Source organism: Coptis chinensis, chromosome 6, assembly GCF_015680905.1.
Source record: "Coptis chinensis isolate HL-2020 chromosome 6, ASM1568090v1, whole genome shotgun sequence".
In the NCBI taxonomy this organism is placed as follows: domain Eukaryota; kingdom Viridiplantae; phylum Streptophyta; class Magnoliopsida; order Ranunculales; family Ranunculaceae; genus Coptis; species Coptis chinensis.
The window spans coordinates 98,129,177-98,152,775 of record NC_141461.1 but is presented as its reverse complement, the minus strand read 5'-3'; the positions used below and the strand labels follow the sequence as shown (position 1 = coordinate 98,152,775).

The following is a 23,599-nucleotide window of genomic DNA, read 5'->3' as shown; positions in this document are numbered from 1 at the left end:
CATTCACTCACAGATATACACATACATTGGCATGCCTCTGTCTGACATGAATAGAGAACTGAGAAAACTTTAACCACTTACTACCATTCCCCACCTATGCTACAACCTCCCGCCCATTTAATGTGTTACTGGCTCATCTTTTATAAGGTAACCGAGAGAGAGAGAGAACAAAACAGCCCTGTCAAATTTATAACCCTTCAAAAGAGATAAGTTTTAGAATGTGCAGATTCTTTTCAGGGCAGAACGATCGGAAACGAGCTAGGTTCGGGTATATTGGATGTATGAGATGAGGGGAACTATCAAAGAGATTATGGCGTTGAGTCTAGGGTTCAGTGTCCCTATCGCGGATGAAGTTATTCTATCAAACCCCCTATTTGCTCACATTCCAGAACGAACCTATACCAAACATGTATATGCACAAGAAAAGAGATAGAAAGGTGTAAGAAAACTCAAGGCCGCGAGTGCAACCGTGCTCACAAGATTCAGGGCAAAAAAATTAGATTGTATGCTATATATTTCAGGATGAGAATCAGTGCTAGATTCAGCACCACTATAACTATAACGCCATCTTCCATCACTTTGACTGAGTTTTATAAATGGAGTTTTGAAGTGGATTCCTTAATAACAGCTTGAAGTTTTGAAGCAATGCCCTCGAGAAGAGCAGCATTAACTAATTGACAATTCAAAGGCTGGTTAACTCAATAAGTGGGCAAGTCCCTCCATCTGTTTCTATGCCGAGAACCTGAAATGTTCTTAACGCCTCATACGTTTCCTCTAAACTGGTGAATAAGAAAAACAAAATTAGAAAATGCAATCGATCTTGTAATTAAAATAACTAAAATTAATAATTAAAAACCTTTCAAGGAAAGATCCGGGGTTGTTGAAAAGTTGTAAATGGATTTGATTTGTAATAGGATGAAGAGTTGATGAAGAAGCATTACAAGAAATGATGGATCCGATTATCATTAATGAAATCAACGTCCTCATTTTCATCCTTGTCATAAAATAAATAATCAGGGAGTAACTCACAAAACTACCAGAGACCAGGTAGATGAAAGTTCAAGTATATACCATTAACGCCAAATAAAAATGTCAAGTATACTCCTAACGCCAAATAATTAACAGCCTGGCCAGACGAAACGACCTAGTGTATTTAGTACGAACAATCATTGTTCATACCCCCAATTACAAACATTAGTTATGAACAATGAGTGTTCATTCATATTGGAGCTATGAACAATGATCTAATAGGTATGAACATTGATCCAATTATGAACATGGATTGTTCATACCTATTTGGGAGTATGAAAAATCATTGTTCATACATCAAAAGTGTTCATACATCAAACATGAACAATCATTGTTCATGACTATTTTTAAATTTTTTTCAATTGGTAGGTATGAACATTGATTGTTCGTAGTCTTTGGGTATAAACATTGATTGGGTATAAACATTCGATGTTCATAGTAAACATTCAATGTTCATAGTGAACATTGATTGTCCGTAGTCATTTGGGTATGAACATTCGATGTTCATAGTCCTTGGATATGAACATTGATTGGGTATGAACATTCAATGTTCATAGTCCTTGGTCCTTTGGGTATGAACATTCAATGTTCATAGTCCTTGAGTATGAACATTCGATATTCATAGTCCTTGGTCCTTTGGGTATGAACATTCAATGTTCATAGTCTTTGGGTATGAACATTCATCAATATATTGTATAAGGTACATTCACCTATTTAGATATGAACAATCATTGTTCATACACCAGCAGAAGGTATGAACACTCATTGTTCATACACCAGTAGAAAGTATGAACACTCATTGTTCATAGTAAAATGATAAAAAGGGTAAAATCATAAAATATTTATTTAAAATCCGGGCCATTTGTCCTTGAGGGTTATTTTCACATAATGATATAACTGGCATTTAAAAAAATGTAAAAAGACAGGACCAACTTATTTTGTCCTTGAGGGTTACTAATTTTGAAATAGTGGGTTCGTGAGTTACTTTTCTCTAAAATTTGTCCTTGTGAGTTACTCACAAAAAACCGCGTCCTCTAGACTTCATTTTCCCCAAAATTGGGCCTTGGGACCAATTTCTTGATAAATAATTCCAGACGAGACGAGGCCTTTTTTTGTTTTTTGTTTTCAAGAGTGTGAGTCATTTCAGTCAATGCCGATATATGTCGCGGTATATCTAGCTAACCGGCATTGAAATATAAGTCAAACGAGATGAAAAGTCTGAACTAATAATCAAGTGAGCGTATGGTAACGTTCTTGAGTTGGCTTTTTTTTTTTTTTAAAGCGAAAATGTGTCTTGGTTGCACAATGCATGCATGTCCCCCTAATAGTTTCTCTCTCACTCTCTGTCTCCCTCCTTCATCTTTCTCCACCTCTCATCTCCTGCTCTTCTCTTCATCTCCCTCCTTCATCTTCCTCCTCTCATCTCCTGATTTTCTCTTCATCTCCCTCCTTCATCTTCCTCATCCTCTCATCTCCTACCTTTGCTATGCTCACTTCCCCACTGCTATGCAGTAATTCTAGTAGATACTGATTTATTAGTTTTAATAAAGGGGAGGATACGCCCACTCCCAATCTCGCCCACTCCAAGCCACTCCAAATCGTGCCCACTCATAATCGCGAGTTCATCTCCAAATTTAAAGGACGAAATTAAAACCACTACTACAAAAATGCAAATAGATAGCATTTAATCAATAGCATATATAAAAACGCTTATATCGTTTTTTAGAGATAGCGTTTTCTAGTTTAGTGCTATCAAGTTTTTTTTTACCGGAAACCTTACAATTGCGTTTATATGAATATTGCTATTGATTGCGTTTTATCTAACTGCTATTGCCACCAGGTCACTGTTGACTTCGACACCCAATTCTTAAAGCCCGCTCAAACGAAAATCCCAATTTTAACTTTTAAGTGGGCGCTTTATTTTTTTCTATTTTCCCTCTTTCCAAACAAAACCCTTATTGAACAAAACAGCCGCCACGTCTGATTTTCTCTTAAATCCAAATCCTCTTTCCACCATCACCGATCACCCCACCACCACGTCCAAAACCACCACCACCTCCAATCACCCCACCACCGCGTTTTACCATCACTGCCCCATCAAAATTCCTTCCTTCCTCTCATCTCAAAGCAAAACAAAAACTTCTATCATATCGGTACTCATCTTCTCCATCTTAAAAAACCCAATCTTCAATTGTTGCAGTTTCATCTCTATTTTTAGCAAAAACAAATATTTCTTTCAATTTTTTTTCAGGGTTCATTGAAGTGCGGACGCCTAAAATGTTTTCAGGAATTCTGGTCAACTGTGTGATAACCCATTTGAATCTAGTCAACTCTACTAATATTTTCAATCTCCGCTTTAAGCATTTTGTGAGCCTAGCCTTCTTCATTACTTTATTGACTTGTATATAGTTTTATCTTGGTTTTTTTTTTTACTGAGCACCCATTTTACCCAGGGTTGGAAATCAATGGAAGACCTTTGAAGCGACCTCTGTTCGATTTTGGAAAGCTTTCACTTAATGGTTCATCCGGAAAAGGTAATGAAGAAGCATTTGTGTTTTTTTTCATAATGGGCAAGAGTTATGAAATGTGTTTTTTTCTCTTTTTTGGTTTTAAAGGAATTGAAGAACAAAAAAGTTTTTGTCCAGCATTTAGAGACAATGAGCAGCTTAGATGCCACCGTTGATATACTGCAATCTTTTGTGGTCAGTAACAAGTTCTTTTCTAGTAAAGGATTTTTCAAATTTTCATTTCTGCGGACTCTGGTCAACTGGGTTATTAACAACTGTGCTTCAAGATAGGATTGAAAAGCGCCCGTCAGTAATTGGAGCACAAGATTAGGCTTTCAGGGAACAATTTTGATTTTAAAAATTGAGTCTTGGATTTCATTTGAAGACGAGAATACAGGAAATTTATGGGGGGTCTATTGCTTTCAATCTAGGTAATTTACAACGATCCAACTCTCAATTGTGTCTTTTCATTCAATTATTGTTTGTATGTGTGTTTTGGGTAATCACCATAATTTACTACAGGCTTTTAGTAAACAACAAGTTAATTAGGTAAGGACACATTTACATTAGTTCCTCCAGCTACTACATCTTTGACTTGCTCACTGGGATCGTATGTGGCTAGGGAATTGATAAATGTACCTTGTTTATTGATTTACACGTTGACCTCTAGTTATTTAAAGAAGCAACTAAAGATGATCACGGACTACCATTAGTTGTCATAGCTACTCAATAATCTGCATCTATATGATTTACTAAGCAACTTTTTGGCAACATGTTGCATGCATTTCTCGCTCGACTTCCATTAGTCACACATTATGCTTTGTATATTGTAGTTTATTTGTACTGATGTAGTTTAAATTCAGCCTGAAATGTTGGTTAGGTACTTTTTTAATGCTCTTTTTTACTTTTTTTCTCATGACCAGAACATGTACATACATCTTCATATGATCCATCACTGGAAATGCATAAGATGGTAAAATTATAAATATTAGTGGGTTGAATCAATGAGCGAGTTGATTTAGACAAGTTGGGGTAAGGAGGACCACTACCGATATTAATATAAAAAGAAATTTACATGGGAGAAAACACTTTTCGTGAATCTTTGCCTCAAGGTATTGTCTAGCTAAGACATCATCAAAAGAGGAATAAAAATATAGAAAAAGAGGTTAAGGCTCTTGATCTATCAATATTTAGTTTTCATAATCTCATGTACTATGGTTTCATTAGTATCTTTCATATGCATGGTCCTAGGGGTTTTACTTTACTAGTTCATAATGCTATTGGAGACCCAACAAATCCAATGATCGTATCTTTTAGTTTGAAACCCTTTGCTTACATGACTACCATATTGGTATCTTTTGCTAGTTATATATATTTTTTCTTTTGAATTCTCCGTGTTTTTAGTTCATATAAATATGTGTTGTGATATTTTTGGCACTTGGGTTGTTTGTTCATATAAGTTTTGTTTGGCACTTAATATTCTAAAATTTAGTCTAGAAGTTGAGGTTATTATGTCTTGATGTTTTCGGCCACATTATGCGTCGTTGTCATTTCAGTATTTTGACAAGGAACTAAGGACACTTTAAACCAAATGTCGAAAGCGGAGGTAAATTTTTTTGTTGATCGTGTTTGTATATACACTTATTTCTCATTTAATAGAATATTTGTTGGTATGTTGATTGTGTTTGTATATACACTTGTTTCTCATTTAACAAAATATTTGTTGGTATGTGGACAAAGTTCAAAGTAAGCTAAAAAAAGGAAAAGGAAGGAAAAAACATCTATCCAAGCTGCTCTTACAAAGTCCACAAATGTTGGGATAAACATTTCAAATAGAAATTCATGTGACAAGGAAGATTCATCAAAAGATGATGGCGCTGGTAGCCTACCACACTCAACCTCTCAAGCTGAGTTAGAAAAAATTGTGCATATCAGAGAAGCCTAATTCTAAGAAGAAGGTAAGCACACATGCCCTTTTCTGAAACACATATTAGTGCACACTCACACAGAAGGGTGCATGATTCACTGAGGCCCTTCGCCAACATTCTGGTGAGCAGGCAATGATTCCACCTCCCTCCTCCTGAAGGAGCAATCCTCTTCATGATATGCATGATTCACTCTTTTTTCAATTAATTATCTTTTCCTGGGGAGGGACACTATATATAGTTGAAGTCGATGTAAAGGTGGGAGGAGGAGGGATTTGATCTGCGAATCAATACCAATGGAACCGAGCCGCAGAGAGTTCTAATAACGACTTGTTTGTTCGAAGTTTGCACTTCTTCTCCAAGGCTGATTGTAAAACGGTTAATCTTCATCTTGAAAGGCTTTATCAATGCCGACTCGAGTTAGACCCTAATCCATTCTAATCTTCACGGCTCTCCGGTTTGATGAAACACGATACATAATCAAAAGAAAATATCGATTATCCTTCGCCACCTCGAATCTTTTTAGGCCTTCACGAATTAACAATTCAAGAGCATCGCGAATTTTTCAAAATGCATATTTGGCCTTCCACAAACATTCCTTCAATCTCCTACTTTGTTGTCTCCCGCAGAGTCCAAAATTGACAACTTAGACCGCAGATCATATAACCAATATCCAAACTTATTTGTTGAAAAGGTCCGCGGGTTATCAAAGAGTTGAAACGACTAAGAAGATGAGAAAAAAAAAAAAAGAAAGAAGTGTTTTACCTTTTCCCAACGGTGGTATATGGAGGTTCTATGAGGCTGCAAAAGCTGCGGGAATCACCATATTGGGGATCTTTAGGCGGTGAGAACTGCAAGAAAAAGACCAGCGAACAGAGGGATTGTCGATCTTCGAAGTCGCTTTTAGTTACTTCACGTTCTCTAGCCATGAATTGCAGTCGCCATATTTTTTAGTACTGGTGGTGTTGTTGTTGGTTTTAATTGAATTTGTAGAAGGACGGCGAAAGTTAGAGAGGGTTGTTAATACGATTGGCATGGAAAAATGGTTGGCTTCCCAAAGTCCTAGCCTTTTTAGCAGGAGGGCTCTTTACCCGTGATTTCAACGGGTTCATCCCGCTATGGTCACTATCCCACAATTTGAGTTTAGAAGAGGCCATGGCAGCTTCTTGAACTGAGGTAAGGTTGATCTAATTTTGTTTTCCCGAATCCATTTCGCAGAGTAGGAAGAATGCCATATGGTATTGGTGGGGATGGGCCTTGGGCCAATGGCGGCACTTCAAAAAGGTTTCTCACTTATGTATTTTTATTTTGGTAGGGTCAAGACATAGGGATCCATCGGGGGATACAAACTAATCCTCCAAATACTCTTCCACGGTATATTCCTATTTTTGCAGATATATCCTATGTCTTGGTGGTTCATTTAATATAGTTTGAGATCATTGCATAATGCATGCTCCCGGTAATTGATTTGTAATTTAGTGTAAATTAATGTATTTGAAGTGATATTTGTGTTAGGGTAGTTTAGATTGCATTGTTAGACCATTGTTTCATCACGGGGGTAAAAGCTTATTTTGTGTGTAGAAGAAAGGGCTGAATTTACTATCTAGGTTCTCAAGATCGAGATTGCTTTTATGCTTTGATAAATTCTCCAACTCTAGTTCACTTAAACCCTTCGACCAGGACACCCTAGTTTGCTTAAATACACACACGGCTTTTGATAATCAGCTTGATGCTTTTAAGGCATCGAAAAATGCTTAAACTTCCTAACTCTTTCCCCGGTTTTGGAAATGGTCAGTGTGTTGCAAAGGGACACCTTGTGTGGCCGGTTTGTGCACACTAACGGCGCTAGAGATTGAACACTTAACAAGATTGGTAGGAGAATATATATACAAGTCGGTTGTGTATGAGTTTGATCAAACTCATTTGTGCACTTCAATTCAAAAGGTTGCTGCTCACTTATGATTTTTTTTTTGTAGGATCAAGGCATAGGGAATCATCAGGGAATACATAGTAATTATCCAACTACTCTTCCACAGGTAAATATATCCCTATTTGCGAGATATATCTATGTTGTACTTGACACTATCAAAGGGTTGTTTTGCATGTGCATAATATTGTTTTTATTGTGTTATGATTACCAAAGTTCTTCATTTTAGCAAAAGAGTAAATAAGAATTGTTTAGGAAAGAAAACCAGTTCTCTGTTTGAACATAAACTTATTCCTCCTCGAGGTTGGCAATCAAACAAGTACCCACGATTGTGAGCCGGGCTAAGTTTCAATTCTTCTCTACATGGTATCTCGTGACATTTTTTTGAATACACTACAATCAAGTTAACTCCTCTCTCCTATATTTTCTGAATAACAAATATGCATGCTACAACCTCATCATCGAATAAAAGAACCAAACATGTTCACCTGCCGTTCTATACAGTAGGCCTAGAATGGCATCCCATCTGCTCCATAAACTTTGAGGCAACCCATTGATCTGCTTGCTTCTGCTCGGCTTCAACATCCCTTCTGAGACTTGTTAACCGTTCTCTATACTCTATGTCAATCCTCTCCAGTGTCACCTCAGTTCTTCCCTAAGGGCCCTAACCTTAGCTTCAGTTTAACTCTCTGCAACATATGATTATCTCCACCCAGTGAGAACACGAAACATGAGAGGACATAGGGAATAATTATACTTTCTTTTTGTTTGGGTAGGGTCGAGGCATAGGGAGTAATGATCAAGGCATACAAACTACTCCAACTACTCTTCCATAGGTAAAATATTTCTTTTTGCAAGGGGTTGTTATATTTGATGTTAACTTATGGTTTGTCTATTGTATATAAACTTTAAGTTATATTAGTGTGCCATGGTGCAATGTATAATGTGTGCCTAAGAGTCTAAGACTATTCTTCACGTACTAAGTTTCTTTCTTGTTTTGTTTTTGGAAATGTAGGCACCTAGACGACAATGCAAGTTGTTGAAGTGGGCGGCTCCATATGAATTAGTTGCTAAAGGACGGTAGGAGACTGATGGTCCTATAAAACCAGTATATGGTGTACATCTTGGAGATGATGCCTCGAAAGTTTGGGTAGAGAAAGTTGTGAACTCATAACCATGTCTTTAGAGAGAAATTTCTGAATTGCAAACAATGGGAGATGTTAAAGGGACCGCAATTATTGCATGGCTCACAAAACACGTAATATTTATTAATCACCACGCGAAGTAGGTCAACAATAGCATGTTTATTTTTTTTTTATTGAAAGAAACTTTTGTGAAAACTTGAATTCTATTTTTTGTTTTTTTGTCGTTGTACAATTTTTTTTGAGGAAGTTTGTCTTTGTACAATGGAATACTATATTTTGGTTATTAATGAATGAAGTTATTGTTGATTATCATGCGTATCATGGCCATTGTTAATTTGTGGATTTTAAAATATATTTGCACATGTGGTTATTAGATTTATAGCACCGACCGGAAAAGAACGTTATTGAAATAGATAGCGTTTTCTGAAAACGCTATTTAAATAGATAAGCATTGAAAAACGCTTATCGAAATAGATAGCACTTATGTACTAAACGCTATAGAAATAAGAATAGCACTAAAATAAAACGCAATTAAATTGATGGCATTTTCCAAAGAACGCTATAAATAGTTTAATAGCGCTAAGAAAAAAATGTAATTAAATTAATAGCATTTCCTAGAAAGCGCTATCAAATCAATTGCGTTTTTTGGGACAACGCTATCAATAAAAGCATAACATCGTGTTTGATAGCGTTTTGTAAGTGCTATTAAGTAAAATTCATAGCGTTTTTTGGACGCTATCTATGGACTTTTCTGTAGTAGTGAATACACAAGTACTACATACACATGAAAAAAAAATGTTATTAAGCAAGATAAAATCACACAATTCATAGATTTTGGCTCAATCTGGTGGTTGAAGCAAATAAAAACATGCAATATAACCTTGTACTAATCAACCTAAGGTGCCAAAAGTGTAGCGTGGGAATGGATTTAGGCGTATGAATGGGGAAATTCCTACTTTCCTTACATGTGCCGCCCCGACCACCTAGATACTTGGTAGAATAAAATGAAATAGCTAAGTGTAGCATTGATATCGAAATTCCTAGATCATAATATTCAATTACCCTAACTTTGCAAAAAGACACACACACACAATCAACAAATTGAAAGCTAGTAATCTTTTTACGTTGAGTGTTTATCTATTTGTCACTCAAATCACGATCGACCAAGCGTTCACCTCCCATATATATCAATCAACAATAAGCAAACTTGCAAACTAATAGTAAAACAACAGGCATAAGAGCTTCTAAAATCAGTTTATGTAATGAGAACAGTCTCCATCTCTTACTCATTCAGTCAAACACCTTAAGCCACTAAAATACCAGCCCGTGGCGGTTACTTACTCTTACTTGTCAACTTATCATAATAATACACCTGAAAGGAAAAACTTTTCCAAAGAAGAGTGGGAAACTTTCACAAGAGACTCAACCGAAAAAGCATTGGAAGAGCTGGTCTCTTCTCCGACTTCAACAAATGGGTCAGTATGCGGAATCTTTGAAAGGATCACCCTAGCACCACCCGAAACCGGGTTCCGAAAAAACTCAAGGTGGCTCCCATGGTTTTAAGCGTTAGGTCTCTTTTTGAAACGCTTAAAAAATGCTTCAATTGATCTCCAACCTTTCCACCGGATACCTATCCCCGATCTTTGATGTCATATTTAAGGTGAGTTCAAATTACACGAGAATCGCGTGCAAAATTTTCAATTTCTTTGTGTAATTTGAGTTCATTGGTTGGGCTGTAGTGTACATGTACACACTCGATGGATATCTAAAGCCGTTTTCAACCCAAGTGGCCAGAAACTCAAGTGATATCTAGCCTCATCGAACAAATACTGAGTTTCCTTTTACACTAAAATCCCCAAATTTTGCAAAAGAAAAATGCAATTTCTTTTTTTTGTGAACCTATCAACAAACTACCAATGATATAAAGCAAAAACAATTACTTTACAGCCAAAATTGAATTTAAATAGAGCAAAAAACAATACGATAGCGAAATTTGGGAGAGTCATAGGAATCGCTTTACTAGTGACGATGAGAGACCGATAGAAGTTGAAGAAAAAAGAGAGACCGAGAGAAGTTTAGAGAGTCTGAAGTTTAGAGACCGAGAGAAGACCGAGAGAAGTTTAGAGGCCAGAGAAGTTTAGAGAGTTTTGGAAGTTGAAAATACTAAGTTTGAGTAGCGAGGCGGTTTTGGCCCTACTTTCTAATATTAATTTTTCAAGGTGGGGTTTTGGCGGACCGACTTTGTCCCACGGTATGCTTATTTTTTGCAGACATTAGCCACCTTTTTGTTCACATCGTTAGGTATATGAACATCAAAATACAAATTAGGCGATATTGGTTTGTTTAGGTGGTATATGACATACTATATACCACTCCGCTTTTTCTGAGACTAGTGGCTTTGCTTGTACCGAAATTAGAAAAGTTTTTCTTACCGTGGCATATGCCTATTAGCCACTGTTATTAGAGAAACAGTGGTATATGCGCTTTGACCTACCGTGGCTAATGAGCATTTATGTAGTAGTGTGGAGACGTTCTGTTTCACGTGCCAATTGCATCACCATATCTGTAATTACTTTAGCCCTTTTATTGATTTCATTTGCAGTTATTGTATTTTCTTCATTAGCTTGATGTAAAGATGTTTCTAAGGATTCCATTCTATCCCTCGAGAAACTTACTTCTTCGTTCAATTCATAATTAGTTTAAGATAATGAAGCATACTTTGCTTCAAAATTTTTAGCTATAGTTTCAGCTCTTAAGACCTTCGACTTCAAATCATTAATTAGATTTTCCATGTCTGTGATTGCAGAATACAACATGTTCTGTTATGTTGTTTGATAAGAGCCCAAAACTGTAGTTTTAACCCCTTAACAATCATACTTTTGGACCAATTATGTGAGTAATAATTAAGAGTTAATACTGATTACGTGTTTTTATGCATTTCAGGCTTCAAAGTCTATTATGTGCAGAAATGTGCCACTTTAGCGAGATAAAGGAGCAAAAGTCGGTTGCTAAGGAGTTCTGTGAATAAAGGCCAAGATTCAAGGAGACAAAGCCTTTGTAAAGCCCGGTCAAAAACTGAAAAGTCAACACGGGCAGAAACAGTGCACAAGTCAGCAGAACTTCCGAAGGCCATATCTTTGGACTCAGACCTCGGAATTGGGAGTATCTTATGTCAAAACGACCGGCTCGTAAAGAGCTTTCCAATGGTTCAAGCCTTAGCCCAATCAGAGGAGCAGAAGTGGACGAAACATCTGTCGAAGCCAACTGCAGCTGAAGAGCCCATTTTGGACTAAAGAAATTGGGTTTTGGGCCCGATTTTCCGGCCCAAAACATGGCTCCAAGCCCATGCACGATTTTTGGATCTGAAAGTATAAAAACAAAAGCTTGACTCTTTGTTAAAGGTAGTTAGGTTAGGAAGCTAATGTTAATGGAGTTTAGGGTTAGAAAAAGATAGATCTAGATTAGTTAATTACTTAGTTTTCATTCTATTAATTAGTTTCATTATTTGTTTTAGATTAGTTATTTAAAATCATTGAATATCATTCATTAGATAAATAAAATAGTTGTTATTCATTCAATCATATCTTGTTCTTATTGTTCTATTAGATTTATAAAGTTAATTACTTATTCCATAATGACATGTTCTTATTATTGTTATTGTGTTGGGAATGATAGTATAGAAATTTCACATCAAATCATTACTCTCACCATTGTTCATTTTTGTTTGATTAGTTGAATTCAATTTAAGTCTAGACAGTTAAGAGTGGAACGAATCCTTACTCATTTTATTGCATGATTATGTTTTGAGAGTAAGAAGAATTGATTTAAATGTAAGAACGGTAATATTACGTATTAGTGTTGTTAACATTAATATTTAGGATTTTATTGTTTTTACATTTATCAAATGGCGCTGCTGCCATCTTAATCTCGTTCAAGACAAGAATTCAATTGCTTGAATCCAAGGGGCAATCCCCCATTCTCTACCCACCCACCCTTTTAATTTTTCATTCTTATTTCTTGAATTTTCTGAATCGCTTCAATTGTTTTTAGGCATAGGGGCTGCGGATTCACAGAGAAAAACACTGCGGTGAAGGTATTTCTAAATTTTTGAAAATTCTCAGACATAATATTTAATGTGTTGTTGATTTACTGGAATATTTTCAGATTTTTCAAAGTTGGTTTACCTTGTGAAAAAATCGATCTTTCTGATGCTGCATTTCAGTTTTCACACCGTATGTTCTTGAAAAACAGACGAGTAAGGTTACTTAGGGAGTTCTAAAAATTCTGTAATTTTTACAGGAGTATCCATCCTAAGTCAAGAGTTTGTAGTAACAATTTGACGAGTTTTTGATATGTTTTGACCTCCTAAATAGTAGAGTGTTTCCAATGTGTTTCTGCAGTGTTGCAAACACTTAATATCTGGAACACCAGCCGATAAGGAGAGGTTGTAGAACTCCAATTGCTCTAAAGTTTTTACAGGAACAAGTAGGATCTGTCAGGAGTCTCCAGTAAAAATTTGGAAATTTTTGGCTTTGTTTTGATGGGTTAACCATTCGGTTGTTTGTATTGTGTCCGAAAACTGTTTTGCAAACTTTGCAGGGTAGTAGAGGGACTTTCATAGCTTCGATTGATCTGAAATTTTACAGGCTACTTGATAGACGTCTTAGCAAATTACTGTAAAAATTTCAAATTTTTTGGAGTACGATAAAAGGCCTAAAACTCAAAAATTGACCTGAGCGCACCTGCGCCCAAAAGGAGCGCACCTGCCCTCAAAACACTGGACATCTAAAAACCCTGAGGCGCATCTGCGCCCAAAGCAAGCGCACCTGCGCTCAAAACACTGGACATCTGAAAACCCTGAGGCGCACCTGCGCTCAAAACACTGGAACTCGAATTTGCACCGGCGCACTTTCAAGGCCCAAGTGAAAGCGCTGCTGCCTTAGCCGATTCGCCCAGATTTCCAGCGAGGTTTGATTCAAATTTTCAATTTTCAAGTTTTTCAGTGTTCTAACTTGTTATATACACTGAACATGCGTGAATAAGACGCTATTTATAAGCGAAGCAAGGACGCAATTAGGTATTTCTTTCTTCCACACCTCGCATCTCCAGTTAGAGGCTTCTACTAGTATATCAGAATTGTTTGGAGTGTTGCATGTTTAGTTAAGTTCGACTTAGTCTTGCATGAGATTAAAAAGTCCGGTCGAAGAAAAACAACTAACGTAATTACACGGCAACGTCGACAAACACGTCTATCTAGTATACCACCCATTACACCTCTAGCTACTATTCCACACACACCACCTGATATCATGGCTAAAGAAAGAGAGACTCCTCTCTCTGACTTCTACAAAGCCTTGAGCGATAGCCCCAAATCTGCATCGTTCTAGCGGACTTCGATTAGGGGATTTCGAATCCCCAAATATTTTTAATTTGTTACCCGTTTTCATGGTTTAGACCATGAAAAACCTTATCGGCTACATCGTAGGATTGAACAAGTCCTAACAACATTCCACCATCCTACGGTTGGTGCGGAACAAATTAAACCGAGGGTATTCCCTTTCACCTTAGCCGATAAAGGCGATGTCTTGGTTAACGCCCAAACGCCAAACTCAGGACTCATGGGCTCAACTTGTTCAATTGTTCATGGAACGGTTTTACCCACCATCGAAGGCGGATGAAATGCTTCACAAGATTCATTTCTTCACCGGAATCCTCATGAATCCTTTTCGGAGGCACGGAATCGTTTCAGCGATCTTCTCATTGAATGCCCAAGATCATAATCTTGCGAAAGACACGCTTGTTCGTGCTTTCTTCAAGGGCTTTCACATTATCATAAGGAGGTTCTAGATATCATAAATGGGGGTAGTTATCTTAGTAAAGGAGCCTTGGAGGCTTATAAATTCTTAGAAGATCAATCTAAGAAGAACAACAATTGGGGAGGTAACGATTCCTCCCGCTCCTCTCCTTCTTCTCTTGAGGTTAAACATGATCCCGAGCTTAAAACTCTTATCGATGCCCTCACTAAAAAGGTAGATGCCATCTCTCGTTCAACAACAACCCACTCCAGGTCATGAACATTAACTCTACTTTCGTTGTAATGTGCATTTGTAGTCTTGAGCATTCCGACTTCTATTGTCCTCTTTGTCTATGCACAACCACCACCACAACCACCACACTTCAACCAGGTTAACTTCGACATCAAGGACAAGGGAACTTAGGTGACCGGAATAGAGGTTTAGTACCCATAACCCGAACTATCAACATCAAGACATGAGCGGCTTTCAACAAGCTTTAATTCCAATACAACCATCTACGGACAAAGTAGTAGTGACCTTGTTGGAGAAACAAAATCAATTTATGCAACAAAACTCCAACTTAATGAAAGATCGGCATGATCAAAACTCTAATATGATGAAACAAACGATACAAATGATGCGATCTTTTGTGCCAAAAGGTTATTGACATGTCTTCTAACCAAAAATAATAACCAAACCGGCGTGTTTCCAAGTCAAGCGATTACCTAATCCTAAGTCAACAAACACCGCCTTTGAAATAAACAATATTTCTTTGTAATGGTAATATAAACCAAAGGGGACCCTACAAGTGATCACTACCGCCGTTTCGCCTCGAGTAGTTGATAACCAAGTGACTATGCCTAAAGATTACCCGCAAAAACTAAAAATGATACCATACCAAATACTATAATAGAAACCGAAGACCCTACAACCCGTAGAAGTACCGGTTAAACCACAACCAAAAGGGAAAACATTACAAGACCCAATAATAGAAAGTGAAGACCCTACACCTGTAGGGTTCCAATATGGACACCTAGATGGAAAACGGCTAGAGATAAAGCAAAGACTAATAATACTTTTATCCCTTCCGCTCCGAAAGGGCGAGAAAGCACAATATCCCCAAAGACTAGTTGTGTTTAAAAAGGATGACAATTTTGATGAGATTAGGGAAGTGTTTAAAAATTTGACTATAAACCTACCTTTTCTAGAAGCTATAAAAGTCTACTGGACATGCTAAGTTTCTAAAAAGAGTTGTGCACCAAGAAGAGGAAAACCAACATACCCCACGAAACATTCTTAACTCGAACAATATCCTCTTTATCCGAACATAGCGGAATTGTTAAGTACAAGGACCACAATCGCCCCATCAGACAATGCACCTTAGGTGATACCTTCATAACAACTCCGCTTTATTAGACACGGGGCGAAAGTGTTAACTTACTCCCTTTTATTTATATAAACAACTAGGTCTAACAAAACTTCAACCAACCAAAATGACTTTGCGGTTAGCCCGATCGTTCTATTAAGTATCCCAAGGGTGTAGTTGAAAATATTCTCGTTAAAGTTCAGGATTTTTACTATCCAACCGACTTTGTTATTCTTGACACAGAAGTTGCTCATGATTCCATTCCCATCATCTTAGGGTGTCCTTTCTTGGCAACGGCCAATGCCCAAATCAATTGTCGGGATGGCTCAATGACTATTTCTTTTGGAAATCTTTTTGTAAAAGTTAACATGTTTAGACAAAAACAGAGACAACTAGGTTTGCCTGTAGAAGGGGAAGTGAAGTCCATTGAGAGTTTTGTACCTCACATTAGTGCGGCTGACACTTTAGTCCCCACACTAGTAGATACCCCTCTTATGGAAAAAGACAAGGATCACAATTTCTACTCCCTAGGCGTAGATAACATCAAGGAGGATTTCCTTCCGACTCTTTTGCAACCCTTCTTTGCCTTTCTTGCCTGAAGTTCTCTCCTATTGACATCCATTCATCTCTTGGCGCCATGACGGAAGAAGAATTTTTAAGCCCTCATCCGGTGATTCTTCTTACCCACATATTGAGGAATGTCTTGCATATCTCAAGGCCTCTCGATGATATAGAACTAAGAACACTAGTTGAACACCATTCACCCACCTCACATCCTCATGTCACTCATTCACATTCCATCACGCAATGTTCCTCCCCTACCTTTTCAAAGAACCATTGAGTTTGTACTTGACCTTGGTGTTTCTCCTATGCTTCATAACTATCTAAAACCAACTGGTGAAGAAGTAACACCCAAGGACAAGCCACCTGACACCTTTTCATTTTTTCCATTTTTTCCTTCTCAAAATTATCCACATCCCACGTATATTCCACAACCATCAATTTTCTCACGCTTCATTTACTTGGCATCCCCCTTTAGGAGGACAAAGAAGAAACCTGTATGCTTTCGATTAGGTTTTAGATCTATAATGGCTTTGCTCTCATTCCACTAAGCTATGTCATAGGAAATCTTGGTGCTTAATTCTGTTTGATGGTGCATTCCGTGTTAACTATTTACGGAAAGATCCACAATTGTTTAGATTATTGATATATGGGAAACTGCATGTTAATACATATATATCACTTTAAGTCTAGGGAATCGACTTTAAAAAGACCCAAGTTTTTCATACAATACCAACTTTACGGATTATAGGCCAAACAAAATTTTCAAACTTAAAAAGAGTTTTCCAATTTTGTGTGGGGGTGGCGTATTTTGGTATTCATTTCAAATCTTGTTGCCACTCTAAGCCTGTCATGTTTACTCCAGTAGAGTTTGTGTTAGTTAGTACGTACTAGTTTAATTGTGCTTCATATTATCATATCATCTTTACAATATTTCTGTTATAGGTACTGCCAATTTTTGCCACGTTTCTATGGTAAATTCTTTACTTATCTCTTTACACTTTGAGGACAAAACGTTCGATTGTTTGGGAGTGGGATAGAAACATTTGCAAAAATTAGACACTTTTAGGATGTAAATTACGCACTTTTATTTATAAAATGTTAAAAATTATAAAAATTAGTTAGTTACATAATTTAATTGTGTTATTGAATTGTTGCATGAACCCCCTTCTCCCAAATTGCTTGGGGGTGGTATAGAAACACGATGTAAATGTTAAGCACATATTAGGTTGTATATTACGTATTATTTGTCTTAAAAATAATAAAAATAAAAATAAAAATAAAAATAAAAAGTTTATGCTATACACTTAGGAATATTGGTATTGTTTCTTTCTCTATGCTCTTAATAATCTAGAAGTCTCACGTAGCTTTTGCATTAGAATAGTTTTTAGAAACTTAGGTTAATATGTAGGTAATAATCTTTGCATCTATCTATAAATATATTACATGAGTATCTATGATTGTTTGGCAGTAAGTTTCTGAAATCTAGGCTAGAGTACTTAATCTACAAATCCTGTGAGAATATAGCCTAAAACCTTATATGGGTGAAACATTTGAGAAATGACACAAGGGAGAAGTATATTCCGAATAGAGAAATCACACGTCCACTTGCTTGACCACTATACCATGTCCTAAGAGAGAATTTAGGCCCTTGTTGGATCGATATAGCTAGAAATTCTGACCTAAATATATTTTCCGCTAGTTGCCCCACTGAGCCTTTCATTAGCTCTTCCATAAACCACAATTCCTTTACCCTGTTACAAAACAAAAAAAAATATAAAAAAAAAAAAATCAACCTACCCATTTTTGAATAAGTCCGGTAATAGGATGAGTGAAGAAAGAGAAGAGAAAACACAGTAAACAGAAATTAGTTAGTTGCTTCAGAAAAGAAAAAGAAAAGAAGTTTACATCCAAAGAAAAGAAAAGAAAAAGAAAAATAGAAATAAAATAAAAACTAAAAAAATAGAATAAAAGGAATCGAAAAGCCAAAAGAAAAAGGTTAAGGATGGAAACAAAGTGTAGAAGCAAAAGAACAAGGTTTTCTCTAGTTACGTAATATGAAGACCCTATTATCTCAGACTTGTCTTTGAATATCCGTTTCCTTCATTCTTAAACCATCTCCTAATCCCCGCAACACCTAATAAAGACCTCTAGCTCAATTAGGAATAGGTTAGTGGGATAGTAAGTGGCAGATGTGTTTGATCAACTTCGGCTTCCTTTTGTGTCATTAAGATTGCAAGGTAAAGTATGCCCACCGCTTTAATTTGAGTAGCAAAACTTGAGTGGAAAAATCGAGTGATTTTTGTCTTGACTTTTATGTGAGAACCTACTTAAGGACGCTTATTCCAAAGTTTGAGAAACGGACTATTCTTGCATTTCATAGCATTACTCATTGTATATATGTTTATTCATAGATGATTGATTATTATGCATATATTAGCTTAGGTTTCGACATGATTATTATGTATTCATTGCTAGTGAGATGTATAGATAATTGAGACATAAATAAGGAAACAATAGTTTTATTTCTTAGTCGTTGTAGTATAGATGAAGTTTGTGAGTACCTTCATTTGGAAAACTCTCACGAGGCTATAACTTCGTCCACTAGGAATTCCTAGTGGTTTAATGCCTTGTTGCATGTGGTCAATGCAATCGCTTTTCAAATAAACGAGAGTAGATAAAACTCCATTTTGGTCACTTATTCTAATTTCTCATATTTGCTTGAGGACAAGCAAAATACTGTTTGGGGTGGTTTGATAAGAGCCCAAAACTGTAGTTTTAACCCCTTAACAATCATACTTTTTAGACCAATTATGTGAGTAATAATTAAGAGTTAATACTGATTACGTGTTTTTATGCATTTCAGGCTTCAAAGTCTATTATGTGCAGAAATGTGCCACTTTAGCGAGATAAAGGAGCAGAGGTCGGTTGCTAAGGAGTTCTGTGAATAAAGGTCAAGATTCAAGGAGACAGAGCCTTTGTAAAGCCCGGTCAAAAACTGAAAAGTCAACACGGGCAGAAACAGTGCACAAGTCAGCAGAACTTCCGAAGGCCCTATCTTTGGACTCAGACCTTGGAATTGGGAGTATCTTATGTCAAAACGACCGGCTCATAAAGAGCTTTCCAATGGTCTAAGCCTTGTCCCAATCAGAGGAGCAGAAGTGGATGAAACATCTGTCGAAGCCAACTGCAGCTGAAGAGCCCATTTTGGACTAAAGAAATTGGGTTTTGGGCCCGATTTTCCGGCCCAAAACATGGCTCCAAGCCCATGCACGATTTTTGGATCTGAATGTATAAAAACAAAAGCTTGACTCTTTGTTAAAGGCAGTTAGGTTAGGAAGCTAATGTTAATGGAGTTTAGGGTTAGAAAAAGATAGATCTAGATTAGTTAATTACTTAGTTTTCATTCCATTAATTAGTTTCATTCTTTATTTTAGACTAGTTATTTAAATCATTGAATATCATTCATTAGATAAATAAAATAGTTGTTATTCATTCAATCATATCTTGTTCTTATTGTTCTATTAGATTTATAAAGTTAATTACTTATTCCATAATGACATGTTCTTATTATTGTTCTTGTGTTGGGAATAGTAGTATAGAAATTTCACATCAAATCATTACTCTCACCAATGTTTCTTTTGGTTTGATTAGTTGAATTCAATTTAAGTCTAGACAGTTAAGAGTGGAACGAATCCTTACTCATTTTATTGCATGATTATGTTTTGAGAGTAAGAAGAATTGATTTAAACGTAAGAACGGTAATATTACGTATTAGTGTTGTTAACATTAATATTTAGGATTTTATTATTTTTACATTTATCATTGTTCCCGACTTGCTTCCACAGACACCTTTGCATGCTGTAAATGCATATCAGATTCCCTCAATTGCTTCTCAAGTAAGTTGACCTTCTCGATTACATTTTCACTACCTTTAAGCAAAGCCAGCTCTTCATTAAGTACCAAGTTACCTTCTTCTAACAAAGAACATTTGGCTTCCGTAGTCTCTGCCTTAGTCTCTGCTTCCAATAAATGCACTTCAAGATCCTCGATCACGACTTTCATTTCACTTAATTCAGGACTTACAAGGTTGGCCTCTAAAGTTTCTATCCGTGTCTCAACTGATTTGTCAAGGCTTGCACTACTGATTCCAAGCTTATACCTCATCTCTTCTTCTCGTTGAATTGAACTATTTAGACTGAACTAATTGATCTGAAGATGGCCTATTATTTCTTTTGAGATTCCCATCAGAATTTCAACAGCATTTTCGGCTTCAAACAACCTCCATAGAACATCCTCTACTTCTTCATCCATACAAAACATTTCTTGTTCTGCAGAGTGTAGCTTTAAGTTCGACTCTTCTTCACTGTTTCTTGAATCAGATAGCTTCTTTTCCAAATCTAGCTCTCTCGCAAGAGATTTCTCTAGCATTCTCAGTATATGCTTTTGTTGTTCGGTCGTTTGCATTTTTATCTTTGCATTCTTATTGGAGAACTGATCAATTTCTGAAACATCTGCATCCTTGCTATTATTTCCTGTCATCATTATGCATTAATAAAGTAAATAAGAAACTAAAAACTTCTTTATTAATCGCAAGTATTAGTACTAAGTAATGATCATCAAATGAATGTAACGACTGACCATTTTCTTGCCCACCAAAAGTGAGTAAGGTCTTCTGGAATCATTCTGAAAACCTTGGCCTAGTCCATCCTATTCCTAGACCAAAATTTAAATCCGCCTTTATAAGTAGGTAGCCTAGTTATCTAGAAACCAACTCGCCTAGTCCTGTTCAAGTATCCCCTATAGTCCTTGATTGGGAAGACCTGGGTGGATGTAACATGTATGAATGTATATGCTTATGAGGACATGGTAAGAGGAAACAATAGAAAAACATCGTATGGTTTGCCAATCAATATTCACCACCATTAGACTCTACTATTACAAGTAAATTTTCACATACATTGCATTTCCTCAATTATAAATTCACAAATGAAATCCTAAGTCATAATTCATTCACAAACTTTCCTAAACCCCAACAGCAAAAGAAATTTGGTGTCTCAATAAAATAATAATAATAAAAAAATGTACCTGTTGACTATTGTCACGTTTTATAGAAACGGGGTATTGAAATATTCGGTGGGGGAAGGAAGAGGTGTTATATTATATAACGTATAGCCACCTGGTTTTGTGATTGCTCTAAAGATTCTTTAGAATCGTGCAACTTTCGTTCCATTTCACTGATACAAATATGAACTGCTTGTGGGTTTGTCGGATACCAAGAATCAAAAGTAAAAAATAATAAACCCAAATATCAACAAAATTCTATTGTTTCAAAAGGAGATGGGAAGATGAACCCACGTGGGAAGATGATGAGAGAGAGACAATACTATAAGAAGAAGATAAGAAGAAGAGAGAGACTACCTGGTTTGCTTGGATTTAATTTTGGTATAAATGGTAATAATTTGGCAATTAATATGAAGACTAAGTCGCTTAATAATTGAATAGTAGCGTGTAGTTGATTTAACTTGAATTTACACATAAGTCTTTAAGGTACTATGTAATCTTAAGGGTATATATGGTAGTAAATTTTGAAATGACGAAATAGTCCTTCTTAAAAGCATTGAATAATTTGTTAGAATATTTTATCAAGGGTATTTAGTGGTAAAAAAAAGGCTTGTCCAATTTAAATATCCATGTTAATTATGGTATACTCTACTAATTGAGATATACTAAAGTAGGGACCTCTAAAAGAGATTTTCTTTCTCTTATAGGTGGTACTATAATATAAGAGATAACATTTTCTAATCACTAATACTAAAACGAGTCACTTATTTGACCAACTCTTTGGACCTACTGATGTGTCAAAAGTATTAATTATTAATTTACATAGAGATGTGTGTCCGTGTGTATTGCAATGCAAACCAACGTTATCCAAATAGTGAGTCGAAATAGTAGGTTAGGTGTAGCATGCACAATTACTCTTTTCTAATAGCCTATAATGCCACATGGAATCGCTTTTGAGAGTTTGAGTGTATCTCTATTTCAAGAGGGAAAGTCGATATTTAAGAATCTACTTACCATCATATAAGTAGAACCTCTTTTGAGAGTTCAAGTGTATTTCCACTTCAAGAGGGAAAATTGATATTTAAAGAATCTACTTACCATCGTATAGCTAAAGCCGATTTATTAGGTTTGTAGCCGATTTATTGGAGACGAACGTACTAATTATATTCAAACCATTTTTCCTATCAATGCAAGTCACAAAAATGAGCATAATGGTTTTGAAAGTGTTATTTTTGTAAATTCTATTTCAACTTGAAAACAATATTAAAATTTTATGGCATGCAACTAATGATGGAAACAACATTAAAGTTTTTGAAGTGCAGTTACGCATGATGATAAAGAATATGAAAGAATAAAGGGTTTTTTTTTTTGATATGGCTTTTTTACAAAAACATTGATGGAACATTCAAGTTTTAAGAGGAAAAAGTATGTAAAAGATCCCGGGCGAAGATCCAAAATCTAGTATCAACTATATCCATTCCACGGTATCTCATGCAAATATCCTTCGTAAATCTATATATATCACAATATTGGGGATATTAGACATATATCGCCCACTATATTATTGTGAGCATAGTACAAAATATTACAATATCTCTATCGAAAATTCAAGAAATTATATGATAATATCCATAATATAGGTTGGATAAATTAAACTATTTCAAGTATAATTATCATCGATATCTCCTCAAATATCATGATATAATTACTAAATAGTGATATTTACATAACATTTTATTTAATGTATTTGCATCTAAGTTTTGATTTCCCGTTAATTATTTTTTGAGGTTAGTTTAATGCAGTTGTATTAATATTCTGATTGTCCATTAATTAATTTTTAAAATTAATTTATTAGTTTAATGCTTGCATGTGCATCCAATTTCCGATTTCCTGTTAAATATAATTTGAGGTTAGTTCGATGCATTTGCATCTAGTTTTCTGTTTCCCGTTAATTGTTTTTTGATGTTAGTTTCCTGTTAAATATATATTTGAAAATATTTGTTATTATTGATTTTTCTTTTCAATTACTATTATATATTTTGTGATGTTATTTTTTGTATAGTTTAATTTTCCACATGTAATTTGTTTTGGTTTGGTTTGATATATAATTTATTTAAGCCCAACGTCTATTTTAACTAAATCAATAGTTATATAATTTATTTAAGCCAACGTCCGTTTTAACTGAATCTCGTTATTCCGCTAAAATTGGAAATTATAAAATTCATAAATTTAATTAGAATATGTCGTAATTATTGTGGCCTGTGGTTTTTGAAATCCTTA

The 23,599-nt window shown here is 35.8% G+C and overlaps 1 long non-coding RNA gene and 1 pseudogene across 14 annotated transcripts; one reads left to right on the top strand and one right to left on the bottom strand.

Annotated features, from left to right (window-relative positions):
* Positions 1–2,989: 2,989 nt before the first annotated feature.
* Positions 2,990–8,845, top strand: LOC147495967 (uncharacterized). Of its 14 annotated transcripts, none has more exons than XR_015197884.1 (10): positions 2,990–3,182; positions 3,281–3,396; positions 3,483–3,563; positions 3,645–3,731; positions 3,828–3,967; positions 5,277–5,494; positions 6,777–6,835; positions 7,438–7,497; positions 8,165–8,224; positions 8,404–8,845. It is a non-coding gene; the product is annotated as an uncharacterized LOC147495967 (long non-coding RNA). The 14 variants fall into 14 exon arrangements; XR_015197880.1 differs by lacking the exon at positions 6,777–6,835 and adding an exon at positions 5,093–5,142 and having other exon boundaries at positions 3,057–3,182; XR_015197877.1 differs by lacking the exon at positions 6,777–6,835 and adding an exon at positions 5,093–5,142 and having other exon boundaries at positions 3,057–3,182; positions 3,824–3,967.
* Positions 8,846–11,043: 2,198 nt separating this feature from the next.
* Positions 11,044–21,228, bottom strand: LOC147495966 (WPP domain-interacting tail-anchored protein 1-like; annotated as a pseudogene).
* Positions 21,229–23,599: the final 2,371 nt, after the last annotated feature.